This window comes from Mizuhopecten yessoensis, unplaced genomic scaffold (assembly GCF_002113885.1).
Source record: "Mizuhopecten yessoensis strain PY_sf001 unplaced genomic scaffold, ASM211388v2 scaffold11125, whole genome shotgun sequence".
Taxonomy (NCBI): Eukaryota; Metazoa; Mollusca; class Bivalvia; order Pectinida; family Pectinidae; genus Mizuhopecten; species Mizuhopecten yessoensis.
The window spans coordinates 239305-254061 of NW_018408892.1; positions in this window are offsets into that span (position 1 = coordinate 239305).

The window sequence follows — 14757 nt, forward strand, 5'->3', positions numbered from 1 at the left end:
GTGTATAGAGGGCTATATCTTGACTGTATAGGCACTACATGTCGACCATATAGTGATCTTCTTTGCTGAAGCCAATACGCCGTTTCAAGAAAATTGAACTGTTGGTACAGTAACATCCTTCAGGCTTGTTATTCCAATGACAAATACATTCTTCTCGGTTCTCTGAAACGGGCATTTACATTTCAGAAACAGGTGTATTTAAACCCTCACACATTGTGTATGTTTGTCAATAGGATTTTCCTCTATGACAAACGTCTATCAAACGATTTGACACACTAAGGGGTAATCTAAGGCTATCTTGATTTGAAGTTTACTGTTGACCTTCCTGCGGTATGCCACTGTTTACCGTGAATCACTATCAGCCAAGATGACGGCTAACACTTCACTGGTGAGAGGTTTGAGCACTCTAGAATGTTCTGCTACCCATTTCATATATTCTTATCACTCATTTTTTCTTCCATTTCCAATTCAAGGGTTTCCACTTGCTGATACTCCAGCCCCTCATGCGTCGTTCGCATGAGTGGTTTTTTTTTTCAAGTACATGTATGTCCATAATGTATCCTTCAATTAGTATAACGTCCTTCATATGGAATTTTTCAGCTATTAAAAAATTCTGCAATTCTGTCTTTAATGAATAATAATGATAATGCGTTTCACTGCACCGTATGTGGAACCCATCATGATGTCTCTTGTCAAATCCGTTAAAAAAAAATGGTAGACAGAAAATATGAATCGAAGGAAATCAGGTCAAGATGACGGCATTTAGTTGATTTATTAATGACATTTCAAGGTAGTCACCTTTGATTTTTTGTAAGCATTGTCACAACACCGCCAGAGTTAATGTTACCACAGGGTGACTGTATATCCTTCCACTATCTTTCGTTAATAAATGAGTTATGGAAATTATACAAAACTTTGATACGGGAAAATAATAAAAAATACTTTATACCTTTTTTCAATACCGAAAAATGTCAACCTTACATGAACTATTCCAGAATGAATTCATTGAAATTCTGAATTTCTAGACGATGACTGAATGATGTTTAGGAAGCAGGGCAATTAACAAGAATATTGCGTCAAAAATAATCTCAATGTATAACTTTATTATATCTGTCGATCTGTCTCTGTTTTGTTATTGTTAATTGATTTCAACAACTAGGTTGAAGATAATCAATTAAATTAAATGTTTATATATAAGTTCCTAGTTGTGCAAGGATTGATTTGATTAACGAACAGTTAAAGAACATTTTCTCAAAACGTTATATTTCAGCATAATTGAATAGCTACTTTATATGTTGTAATATTTTGTCGTCAGATCAAGCAGATTATGACCGGATGGGAGCGCAAATGGGGTCTTACAGTTGGGGGAAACCGGAATACCTGGAGAAAACCATACGATCGGACAGGCGACCGAAGACAATGGGAATTAATCATATCAAATTAATTCCGGTTATCTTATGAGGACCGTTATTCTAGTCGAAAGTCTCAGAATTTGTATAGGAGTTACCTCCCTTGGACCTTTTCGTCTACTTTGCTCCTTGAGAAATCTTCAGCTTTGGAGATAGGAACTAGTAGCCATACATTTAAAGCAAAGGATTAGATTGTTCATAATTTACAGTTTACTTTTCCAAATCCCACCCTTCCCATCCCATCACATTTATTTTTGATCCTGTCAAGTTTGGTTTCCAGTTTCTGCTGTTGTTTTTCTGATTATATGTTTCAGTCGGAGACTATGACAACCCGTTCTCGCTTCGTCATGGCTTCATCTACCTAGTCCTAATGCAGGGCAGGGTTTCACTTAGGACAACAGAATGCGGTCTCTCTCAATTTGATTTTGAATATACCAAACAGCTTTTATTATTGGAATTTTCTGTTCCCAGTTTCCTTTCAATTCTAGCTGTTGAAGCCATGGCCAATACTAGCCAATTTCTAGAAAATAATAAATTTACATTAACTTCATTTCATTGTGTTTGTCTTCTATATGATAATAAACTTTGGTCGTTAAGCTTACTCAGGCAGTGGTAATTCACCCTAGCTTATTTTTTTTCAATAAACATATAAAATTAATAAAGAAAACAAAAAGTCTATTCTACATAACTTCTTTAAGTCAATGTTCTTGACATAGATTCATATCCTCATCATATGGTGCCATGTTAAGCAACTGACCCATCAATAAGAATGTGACAGCCCGTTAACACGTAAATTAAGTACACTTGTCCTACTTGGTTGAGTGTTTATAGCTATTGAGACTTATCGTGATTCGTAATATAATCGGACACCCCTTCATCAGGTCTGATTAGACGGATGTATCAGGTACAGGTGGTGTTATAATTTCACCTTTGGTTTAACCCCGGAAATTTACCCACACAAACGAAACGAAACCAGACCACACTTCAACACCAACAAGGAAGCCGCCACCCAACAAAAATAAAGCCCCACTAAGAATTATAAATATCAACTTTCAATCAATCAAGAGCAAGCAATGCAGACTAGCAAACGTAGTAGAAAGCGTCAAACCAGACATCATCATTGGTACAGAGACGTGGTTAACAACCGATATCAAAGACGCTGAAGTATGCCCTGAAGGCTATGTACTACATAGAAAGAACAGAACATCATCCGGAGGAGGAGGTGTAGTAATCGCTGTAAAACAAGATTACAGCAGCGAACTTGTCCCAGATTTAGACACTGACTGTGAAATAGTCTGGGCCAAGATTGACATCAAAGGAACGGCGAACATCTTCATTTGTTCCTACTACAGACGGCACATTTCAGACGAAGATAGTTTGATCAACTTCGAAATTTCCATCGCCCGATCATCATCAAATTAAAAACGTAGCAATTGTCATAGGAGGGGACTTCAACTTTCCAGGATGGGATTGGAAAAACAACACATTGAAACCAAACACCGCCCATCCTCACCTCCACAATCAATTAAGGAGTTTAATCGACAAAAAACATCTTGTCCAACACATCGAAACAAACACCAGGAAAACAAACACACTGGATCTTCTACTGACAAACTGTCAAAGCAAAGTAACAAGAACTGACGTCCTACCAGGAATCTCGGACCATGACATTGTTTATGCAGAGGTAGATTTTAGGCCAGTGATCCACCGACAAAAGCCGAGACAAATACCCCTCTACAAAAAAGCAAACTGGGCTGCGATGAAACAAGACCTCAGTGACCTCCTCCCAAACATGACTGCTATGTTTCAAGATGGCCAATGTGAAGTCACAAAAATGTGGGACTCTTTCAAATCACTCATAGAGGCAACAGTAAACAAGAACATTCCACACAAACATACGAAAACTAAAGACGGGAACCCGTGGATCGGAATGGAACTCATAAAACAACTTAAGAGACAGGAAAGACTCTACAAAAGAAAAAAGAAAACGGGTGACCCACAACATATCGCCCAATACTTGGAACTTAAAAAACAAATTCAAAAATCATCCAAACAGGCATATTGGAAATACATTGAAAACATAGTAACACCCAAGGAAGAAGAAAATACCAGGAAATTCTTTAACAAGGTTACCGCGAGCGGTATATAATACGCCCGTCACACATTGAATGAGCAGTTGTTTGTATGATTGAAATATATGAAGTATTTGTGAGTAATTGATATTAAAAGAGAAATCATTCAACATAACTGGTAGATCAATGAGTGCAATACAACATCATGGAACGCATGCATCGCATTAATGAAACCAAGAGGAATAACTCCACAAATTATGGTCGGATAATGGCGGTTATCGAACTTGTCCGAGGTTTCATGGTAATTAACCTTGTTGTGAAGTTTGAAGTTAATCCGATAATAATTACTCGAGATATCGAGCGGACATCGTTCGCATGTCCGACCGCCCGACCGCCCGCTCACGTGATAACATAATACGTCCCCGTCTTCGACGGGCGTATAAAAACCATGTAGTGCCAGCTCCCCTTTCAAATGTAGAATAGCATACCTGCTCTAAACCGTCAGTAGATAAGTAATTTAACACCATTTTTGAGGTCAGAATTAGTTAATTGTAAAGATGTTTACTACTATTGTCAGACCCATGACCTTTGACATTTGGTATTCTGCGAGAGAAAGATCTAAATCGTAATAATCGAAACTTCTCAAATGTATGACACAGCTGCTTTAACTATTATATACGGTAGGTGCGGTGTATACTTCGTCACATATCATATTACAAACCAATATTAAGACATCTCATTATAATGACAGGAGATTATGCTGCTGGTTGCAAACTGGCGACTGTTAGGAATAGGAATCTAAAAAATGAACGGCCGTTAGATAAAAAAAAAAATGCAGCCTTTTATCGAGTTCGTCTCTATTTATGGAGACCAGAAATGCAACATATTCCTGGAGAATACATTTGAAACGTTCAGTTAGCGTTTCTGTTATTTTCTTGATTTTCCGTCAACGTTTTTCTTTTCCACATGCGCGAATGTTATCATGAAGAGTCACTTGTTGCACACAACGCAAAAAATTAAAAAACCTCGTGATTTATTAGATTTGAAGCAATTTTTCTCTTCCACAACCATTTACTTTATAATGCCCGAACTTCTTCCGGAAGGTCCGCACTGAATATTGAGATGTATAATAATAATGATACCTCAAACATTTAGCAATTTTTCCCTCACAAATTTTTTGCCTATGTTTTATTTGAAAATATATATGTTTTAACCTGCAGTATACATGTATGTGCAAATTAATGTGTGCATTTGCTGTTTAAACAATGTTATCAAAAACATCTAAGGGAGATCACTCTTAATTCCACGTGACAGTGAGGATTTAGAAAAAGTACTTCGGGCACTATGAAGTGTGTGTTTGTGCAGAAAGAAATTTCTTTCGAATCTACATTCACCATTAAAACACGAGGTGTTGTCGTCTAGTCACTTAATTATGAGTACCTCATTTACATGTCGGGCGGAGTCGTCGTCTAGTCACCAATGAGCACGTCATTGACATTGCGGGGGGAGTCGTCGTCCAGTCACTTATCAGTACCTCATTGACATGTCGGACGGAGTCGTCGTCTAGTCACCAATGAGTACCTCATTGACATGTCGGACAGAGTCGGCGTCTAGTCACTATTGAGTACCTCATTTACATGTCGGGCGGAGTAGTCTAGTCACTAATGAGTACCTGATTGACTTGTCGGCCAGAGTCGTCGTCTAGTCACTTATGAGTACCCCATTAACATGTCGGGCGGAGTGATCGTCTAGTCACTTATGAGTACCTCATTTACATGTCGGGTGGAGTCGTCGTCTAGTCTCTTAATTATGAGTACCTCATTTACATGTCGGGCGGAGTCGGCGTCTAGTCACCAATGAGCACATCATTGACATGTCGGGCGGAGTCGTCGTCCAGTCACTGATGAGTACCTCATTGACATGTCGGTAGTCACTTAATTATGAGTACCTCATTGACATGTCGGACGGAGTCGTCGTCTAGTCACCAATGAGCACGTCATTGACATTGCGGGGGGAGTCGTCGTCCAGTCACTTATCAGTACCTCATTGACATGTCGGACGGAGTCGTCGTCTAGTCACCAATGAGCACGTCATTGACATTTCGGGCGGAGTCGTCGTCCAGTCACTTATGAGTACCTCATTGACATGTCGGGCGGAGTCGTCGTCCAGTCACTGATGAGTACCTCATTGACATGTTGGGCGGAGTCGTCGTCTAGTCACCAATGAGTACCTCATTGACATGTCGGACAGAGTCGGCGTCTAGTCACTATTGAGTACCTCATTTACATGTCGGGCGGAGTGGTCGTCGAGTCACTTATGAGTACCCCATTTACATATCGGGCGGAGTCGTCGCCTAGTCACTTAATTATGAGTACCTCATTAACATGTCGGGCGGAGAGGTCCTCTAGTCACTTAATTATGAGTACCTTATTTACATGTCGGGTGGAGTCGTCGTCTAGTCGCTTAATTATGAGTACCTCATTTACATGGCGGGCGGAGTGGTCGTCTAGTCACTTATGAGTACCTCATTTACAAGTCGGGCGGAGTCGTCGTCTAATCACTAATGAGTACCTCATTGACATGTCGGACGGAGTGGTCGTCTAGTCACTAATGAGGACCTCATTGACATGTCGGGCAGAGTCGTCGTCTAGTCACTAATGAGTACCTCATTTACAAGTCGGACGGAGTGGTCGTCTAGTCACTTATGAGTACCTCATTTACATGTCGGGCGGAGTCGTCGTCTAGTCACTAATGAGTACCTCATTGACATGTCGGACAGAGTCGGCGTCTAGTCACTATTGAGTACCTCATTTACATGTCGGGCGGAGTCGTCTAGTCACTAATGAGTACCTGATTGACATGTCGGCCAGAGTCGTCGTCTAGTCACTAATGAGTACCTCATTTACATGTCGGGCGGAGTCGTCTAGTCACTAATGAGTACCTCATTGACATGTCGGCCAGAGTCGTCGTCTAGTCACTTATGAGTACCCCACTTACATGTCGGGCGGAGTCGTCGTCTAGTCACTAATGAGTACCTCATTGACATGTCGGGCGGATTGGTCGTCTAGTCACTTATGAGTACCTCATTGACATGTCGGGCGGAGTGGTCGTCTAGTCACTAATGAGTACCTCATTTACATGTCGGGCGGAGTCGTCTAGTCACTTATGAGTACCTCATTGACATGTCGGCCAGAGTCGTCGTCTAGTCACTAATGAGCACCCCATTTACATGTCGGGTGGAGTCGTCGTCTAGTCACTAATGAGTACCTCATTTACATGTCGGGCGGAGTGGTCATCTAGTCACTTATGAGTACCTGATTGATATGTCGGGCGGAGTGGTCGTCTAGTCACTAATGAGTACCTCATTTACATGTCGGGAGGAGTCGTCGTCTAGTCACTAATAAGTACCTCATTTACATGTCGGGCGGAGTGGTCGTCTAGTCACTTATGAGTACCTCATTTACATGTCGGGCGGAGTCGTCGTCTAGTCACTAATGAGTACCTCATTCACATGTCGGGCGGAGTCGTCGTCTAGTCACCGATGAGTACCTCATTCACATGTCGGGCGGAGTCGTCGTCTAGTCACCAATGAGCACATCATTGACATGTCGGGCGGAGTCGTCGTCTAGTCACTTAATTATGACTACCTCATTTACATGTCGGGCGGAGTCGTCGTCAAGTCACTGATGAGTTCCTCATTTACATGTCGGGCGGAGTCGTCGTCTAGTCACTGATGAGTACCTCATTTACATGTCGGGCAGAGTCATCGTCTAGTCACTGATGAGTACCTCATTGACATGTCGGGCGGAGTCGTCGTCTAGTCACCAATGAACACATCATTGACATGTCGGGCGGAGTCGTCGTCTAGTCACTTATGCGTACCTCATTGACATGTCGGACGGAGTGGTCGTCTAGTCACCAATGAGCACCTCATTGACATGTCGGGCGGAGTCGTCGTCTAGTCACCAATGAGCACCTCATTTACATGTCGGACGGAGTCGTCGTCTCGTCACCAATGTGCACCTCATTGACATGTCGGACGGAGTCGTCGTCTAGTCACCAATGAGCACGTCATTGACATTTCGGGCGGAGTCGTCGTCCAGTCACTTATGAGTACCTCATTGACATGTCGGGCGGAGTCGTCGTCTAGTCACCAATGAGCACATCATTGACATGTCGGGCGGGGGCGTCGTCCAGTCACTGATGAGTACCTCATTGACATGTTGGGCGGAGACGTCGTCTAGTCACCAATGAGCACATCATTGACATGTCGGGCGGAGTCGTCGTCCAGTCACTGATGAGTACCTCATTGACATGTTGGGCGGAGTCGTCGTCTAGTCACCAATGAGCACATCATTGACATGTCGGGCGGAGTCGTCGTCTAGTCAATTATGAGTACCTCATTGACATGTCGGACGGAGTCGTCGTCTAGTCACTTAAAAGTACCTCATTGACATGTCGGACGGAGTCGTCGTCTAGTCACTTATGAGTACCTCATTTACAAGTCGGACGGAGTCGTCGTCTAGTCACTGATGAGTACCTCATTGACATGTCGGACGGAGTCGTCGTCTAGTCACCAATGAGCACCTCATTTACTTATGAGTACCTCATTTACATATCGGGCAGAAAGGTCGTCTATTGACTAAGGAGTGCCTCATTTACAAATCTAATAACGAGAATTTTACCCTTGTTCTGTTGTTAAATATACCACAACATGTACACATAACTTACTGCGACGTACATTTGATAGGATTGTTATTTGAGACATCGGAAAATCCAAAAGGACGCTGAAGATTGACGTCATATTATTACTGATATGAAATAACAATGCTATGAGGTGATAAGTGGAACGTTTCATTTTTGTTAACTGGTAAACAATGGTTTGCTATATTTTATCTTTATATACATGTATCGACTTGGTCATTTTTGAAGATGGGGAAATTTTCCTTTCATGATTGGCATAAAGATCGAAAATAAGTACTATTACGATATTACAGTTAATTCCATCACATTCTTCATTTATTGAAGATAAAGGTGAACTAATACAGAAATAAATGTAAAACATAAATGTACACAAAAAACCACATCATCTTCGCTATTTTGAAATACAAACAAATACCAGCACAGTGAAACATCTAATAAGAATTCACTATAAATAACAAAATGAAAAAAACCCAAGAAAATCACCATCTTTCTTTCAAATCAATCTTTCTTTAGATTTTTTATTTCTTTTTATAAATCATCATTAAAATTTATTTTAATGAATGCGTTAAAGTGAATTTGTGAAAGTTTTACAACATGAAAGCTTGTTTTAGATATGGATACATGAAACCGTTTGCTAGAATGATAAGAAAATAGTCTTCAAATTTATCAACTCGCTGATGGAAGTGAAATATTACATATGACATAGGTGTGCATATTTTGGTTTTGGAATTATTAAAATCAATATACACGAACTATGATATATAAAATTAGTAAAAATGTTAATTTCAGTAGTACAAAAAGTATAAATCTTTTATGTAAAAATGCAGTAAACTGAAAGTTCGGTTCACTTCCAGTTTGAAAGCGACAAATCAAACCGACATACAATTCTTGTATAGTTTTGCTATCGTTGCCAAGTTGCTATCGATTTTGAAAATAGTCTCTTGTTTACAATTTCGTGCTTCCTAATCTAAACCTCGTCATTTGCCCGTATGTTATAACTGACCAATGAAATGATTTTTTTTAGAAAAAACGTTTTCAATTGACTTCGATAAGTCTCAGAGAAAAAAATTCAGAGATTTTTTATTATCACTCAGGCACACTATTGTGCGCAACAAGAGGTCTATACAAAAACACTGTAAAAATTCTTATTTAACTAAATATATGTATACACAGGCAAAGTTTCTTGATGCCAATTTGACCTTAAAATAATCTTTACCTCAAAAACCTGATATTGACATAAAGATTTTTTCATGTCAAATTGAGGGCATTGTCGGTTCAATTGAGTTAAAATGACATAAAATTGACATGATTTTGCTCATTTACCTTGAAAATTTAACATAAATTTGACATCAAGAATTTTGACTGTGTATGTATCTATCGTGATTCCTCATTTGCCAGTTCAGTGACGACGGGAGGGGTTTGTTTATTCTGACCACTGTAAATGCAGATGTATTAAGCGATGTGATACTTAATTTCTTTTTCATTAAATTTCAGGATAACGATTACTGATGTTAATCATTTTTCTTAAAAAGGATACTGAGACGCTCTCATTTGATACTACATGTAAGACGCTCTCATTTGATACTACATGTATGATGGTCTCATTTGATACTACATGTAAGACGCTCTCATTTGATACTACATGTAAGACGCTCTCCTTTGATACTGAGACGCTTCCATTTGATAACTAGAGACGCTCTTTTGATACTGAGACGTGCTATTGATACTCAGGGGCCCAGTGTGATACTGAGACGCTTTCATTTGATACTACAGGTAAGACGCTCTCATTTTATACTGCATGTAAGACGCTCTTATATGATACTCCATGTAAGACGCTCTTATATGATACTCCATGTAAGACGCTCTCATTTGGTACTACATGTAAGACTCTCTCATTTGATACTACATGTAAGACGCTCTCATTTGATACTGAGACGTGCTATTGATACTCAGGGGTCCAGTGTGATACTGAGACGCTTCCATTTGATAACTAGAGACACTCTTTTGATACTGAGACACTCCTATTTGATACTGAGACACTCCCATTTGATACTGATACACTCCCATTTGATATACTGAGGCTTTCCAGGTAAATACTGAGACGCTCTAATTGGATAATTAGACGTTCCCTTTTGATACTGAGACGCTCCTATTTGATACTGAGACTCTCCCGTCTGATACTGAGACGCTTCCATTTGACACTGAGACACTCCCATTTGATACTAAGACGCTCCAATTTGATACTGAGACGCTTCTATTTGATACTGAGACGCTTCCATTTGATACTGAGACGCTTCCATTTGATACTGAGACGCTCCTATTTGATACTGAGACTCTCCCGTTTGATATACTGAGGCTTTCCAGGTAAATACTGAGACGCTCTAATTGGATAATAAGACGTTCCCTTTTGATACTGAGACGCTTCCATTTGACACTGAGACGCTTCCATTTGACACTGAGACGCTTCCATTTGATACTGAGACGCTCCTATTTGGTACTGAGACGCTCCCATTTGATACTAAGACGCTTCCATGTAATACTGAGACACTCCCTTTTGATACTAAGACGCTCCTATTTGATACTGAGACGCTCCTTTTTGATACTGAGACGCTCCCGTTTGATACTGAGACGCTTCCATTTGACACTGAGACGTTCCCATTTGATACTAAGACGCTCCAATTTGATACTGAGACGCTTCTATTTGATACTGAGACGCTCCCATTTGATACTGAAACGCTCCCATTTGATACTAAGACGCTTCCATGTAATACTGAGACACTCCCTTTTGATACTAAGACGCTCCAATATGATACTGAGACGCTCCTATTGACTCTGAGACGCTCCCATTTGATATTGAGACGCTTCCAATTGATAACGAGACGCTTCCATTTGATAGTGTGTCGCTCCCATTTGTTACCGAGACGCTCTTGGTTGAAACTAAGACTCTATTCTTTGATACTAAGACACATCCATTCCCTTACACAAGTCGATGGAGACATTGACTAATCAATTTATGTTATCCATTTGATATTTATGTGCAAAACTACAATTTGTCGTATTGTGATAAAAAAAAGTTGTCAACGAACGGTTTATTCGATTGGTGACCTTCCCAGATGTCAGCCTATAACGAGTGTACAGCAATATCAGTGTAACTATTCCATCTTTGCGTACTGCAGAGTTATCTTCTCTTGTGAGCAGGTATTGATTGTTACGTCATTGGTTCGTGTGAGAAAATTACGTCGTTTTCTCAAAAATTGATGACGTTACTCTCACAAACAAATGACTTAACAATCAATTCCTGCTCTCAAGAGAAGATAACTCTGCAATACGCAAAGACGAAATAGTGTATGTTAATATATGGTGTACACTCCTTAGGTAAACAATCACAATAAGTGTTATCAACCAAAAACAACACCAACTTATACACTCCCGTCATGCAGTGAAGGAAACCGGGAACCAAGCGTAGTTTGACGTCAAATTCAACACTGGTACGGAAACATATGAATATTTCTCATGGCAGTTTGTCGCCTGACGGGAATGTTAACTACAGAACTGAAAACAGGAGCTATTTCCTGCAAGATTATAACACCCATTGGTAAAACACTTGTTTTACACGTGTGTCATTATCCAGAAGAAACAACATGGTGAGATAAGAAAATTTTATTGTTTTAGTTTTGTTTTGTTTCAACAAAATGTATCTCAAACAACAACAAAAAATCACGGTTCGAAAATCCATGTTTATTTAGTTGAAAGAGTTAATTCAATTCAATGTAAAATGTTGTACATGGACCTGTCATGGCCTTTCAGGAAATGTTTGTTTGAAATGACGTCAACATGAAAGAACACTGTATTTTGGAAACAAGCTAGACAATAAAACTATATGTTCGTCCTATTTTTCAAAACGAAAAATACTATGTGAACAGTATATGAGAATTTTCGAAAAAGAATGTATTGGGCATACACAGAGTTGGTTGGAACAACCAGGGACATAATGATGTGACACGTTTAGACCATTTTGTACTCCGTTACGTTCATTAGACTTGTTTCAACTTGTTCTTGTTTACTTGTTTGTTTATTCAACTTGACAATTAGACAAAGGCCATAAAGTACACAGAATAAACAAGCTGACAACAGGTTCCACTAATCGATTCAGCTATGCATTAAGAGTATAAACACTTTGGTGTTAACCAAATAAGAGACACCAATTAATTCGGCTACTATTTCGTTGGTACCTGATCTAAGATATTCAATATATATATTTAAACGTGAACAAAATGTTTCGAAAATTTTATTTGACGTCGTTTCGGAATCTATTTTCTTTTTCAAATTTGGGGCTTTCATTTTTTTTTTCAGAGGTCGATTATACCAAAAATTAAACCATCGGTGATGGACCATTGTAGATATTTTCTCATAACGCTTTGGTTGGTTCATTCATTCGTTCGTTCGTTCGTTCGTTCGTTCGTTCAGACAGACAGAGAAAAAGAACGAAAAAGAGATCATATTGTCGTGTATATTTATTTCTGTAAGTTAGTCATACAAATCAATACATTTCAAGAATATCACAGAAAATCCTAACTGCTATACATGTATAGTAACAAAAATACTAGTATACAAAAAAAAACACCAATTGAAATATAAGTTAAAAAGAACTTACACAAAATGGTATAAAACCTAAATGAAAGAATAAATAGATAAATAGTTATGTCAGTTTATAAATTATAATTTACATGAAATATCAAAAGCGTATATGTTCGCCTATTAATGAAATAGACATTGGTGAGATTCAATGGCAGTAATCAATTGTTTTGTTTGTTGTAATGTGTGCGTAATCTGACGCACGAGCCAGATGACATTAACGCCCCTCCCCAAACAGATAGGCTCGACAGCGTCCATGTTGTGGTCGGGGATCAAAAATCGGAATACGTTGGTCAGCAGAAAGTTCGTAAATTGTTGAAACTCCTCCCTTACATGACTGTCGCTATGACAACAACCGCCGGTCGATTCGGTTGTTTCCGTTACGTTGTCAAGGAGACACACAGAAGTGACTGCTGTCCTTAGGTCAGAGTTCAACCGGGACACGTTCATAGTACAGTCGCCAGTAGCCTGTAGAATAAAATAAAATCAACTTCATCACTTTCAATGAATAAATTGGTTCTTACATCAATTTCAATGAATAAATAGGTTCTCATACTAAAATTATAGGAGTGAAGTATTTTGAATATCAAGTATTATGCGATTTAAAAAAAAAAAATCAATGGTGAAATATAATAATGCTTACCTCTTGAGACTTAAGTTGTAAATTTAGTGGGAAAAGCCGTTTCTTGATTAGATTATTCTGAAAAAGAATCAAAATCATGTTGTAGGTTTTAAGATAGAATTAGGTCGAAGGTCGTGAACAGAATTCATTGTTGATAGTGTTAATAGAGGGTAAAACCCGAATTGTCTTCATATTTACGCTTTTGCGCGTTCAGTGTGACAATTAATTCTTATTTTATTATAAAAATCAGACTTATAGTTGAGATAATTATATTCAATGAAGATTGACGCAGACAGATATCACTGAAATTCGTAAAAATGTGCGATACGACGGTAAAACAATATTCATATACATCTTTTATATGCTTTGGAAATTCAGTCTGATGAAAAAATGTTTCCATTGTATGAAATTTTTCAAAATGTCAGTGGCATCAATGTTATTACATGAAGGATTTAGTATATTAATAGGTTAAGCTAAATTGACAGTGGTAGAGTTCGCACATATATTAAATAGAACCTTTATGTACACATTCGCGTAATCATTTCTTTTTCAATAAAGTTTTACATTTTTTCATGATTAAAATATAACTTGTTTTCAATTTGTCAGAAGAAATATTTGTGAAATATCAAAATCCACAATTTCTCAAATATATCCATATTAAAATACAAATTAATATTTCATACAGCCAAAATAAAAGAAACCGATTTTCTGGAAAGTTTCATCATTAAAATTATTTGTTTGAACGGAAACATGCGTGATCGCTGTATCTGATAAATGATTTGTAAAATGATATGAACGTTTACCTACCACTAACTTGAATAATTCATCCAACTTAGAACCCGCTATCACGGCGTGACGACAGAGGGATTCCTGTTCCGGGTTCAGATTCGAACACAAGCCCGCCGCTCTATTTTGATTGTTCGTAGTGCTGTTGATAGCGGTTTGTATCGTTTGCTCGTTAGTTTCAGCGTCATTAATTGTGACGTTAGTACCTATTTTAGTTTTGTTTTCCGTAACATAGTCTGAAGTATTGTCGTTATAATGTGTCGACACGACACGGTCACTACCTCCTTGAACTGTTGCTGCTTCGACAGTTGAGCTGGCTGATGATTGAGAATGTGCACATGGGTGACGCGAGGTAGGCTGAACTCCTAGGCCTGTTCCATTCAGCGGAACATCCGTAATATCGATGGGGATACCGTTACATATGGGGACTGCTACCAGGCAAGACAGGAGAACAAGTACTTCTGAAATAAAATAAAAAGAGTATTTTCACAATACTTCAACACTTTTTGTCACAAAATTATTTTTCATC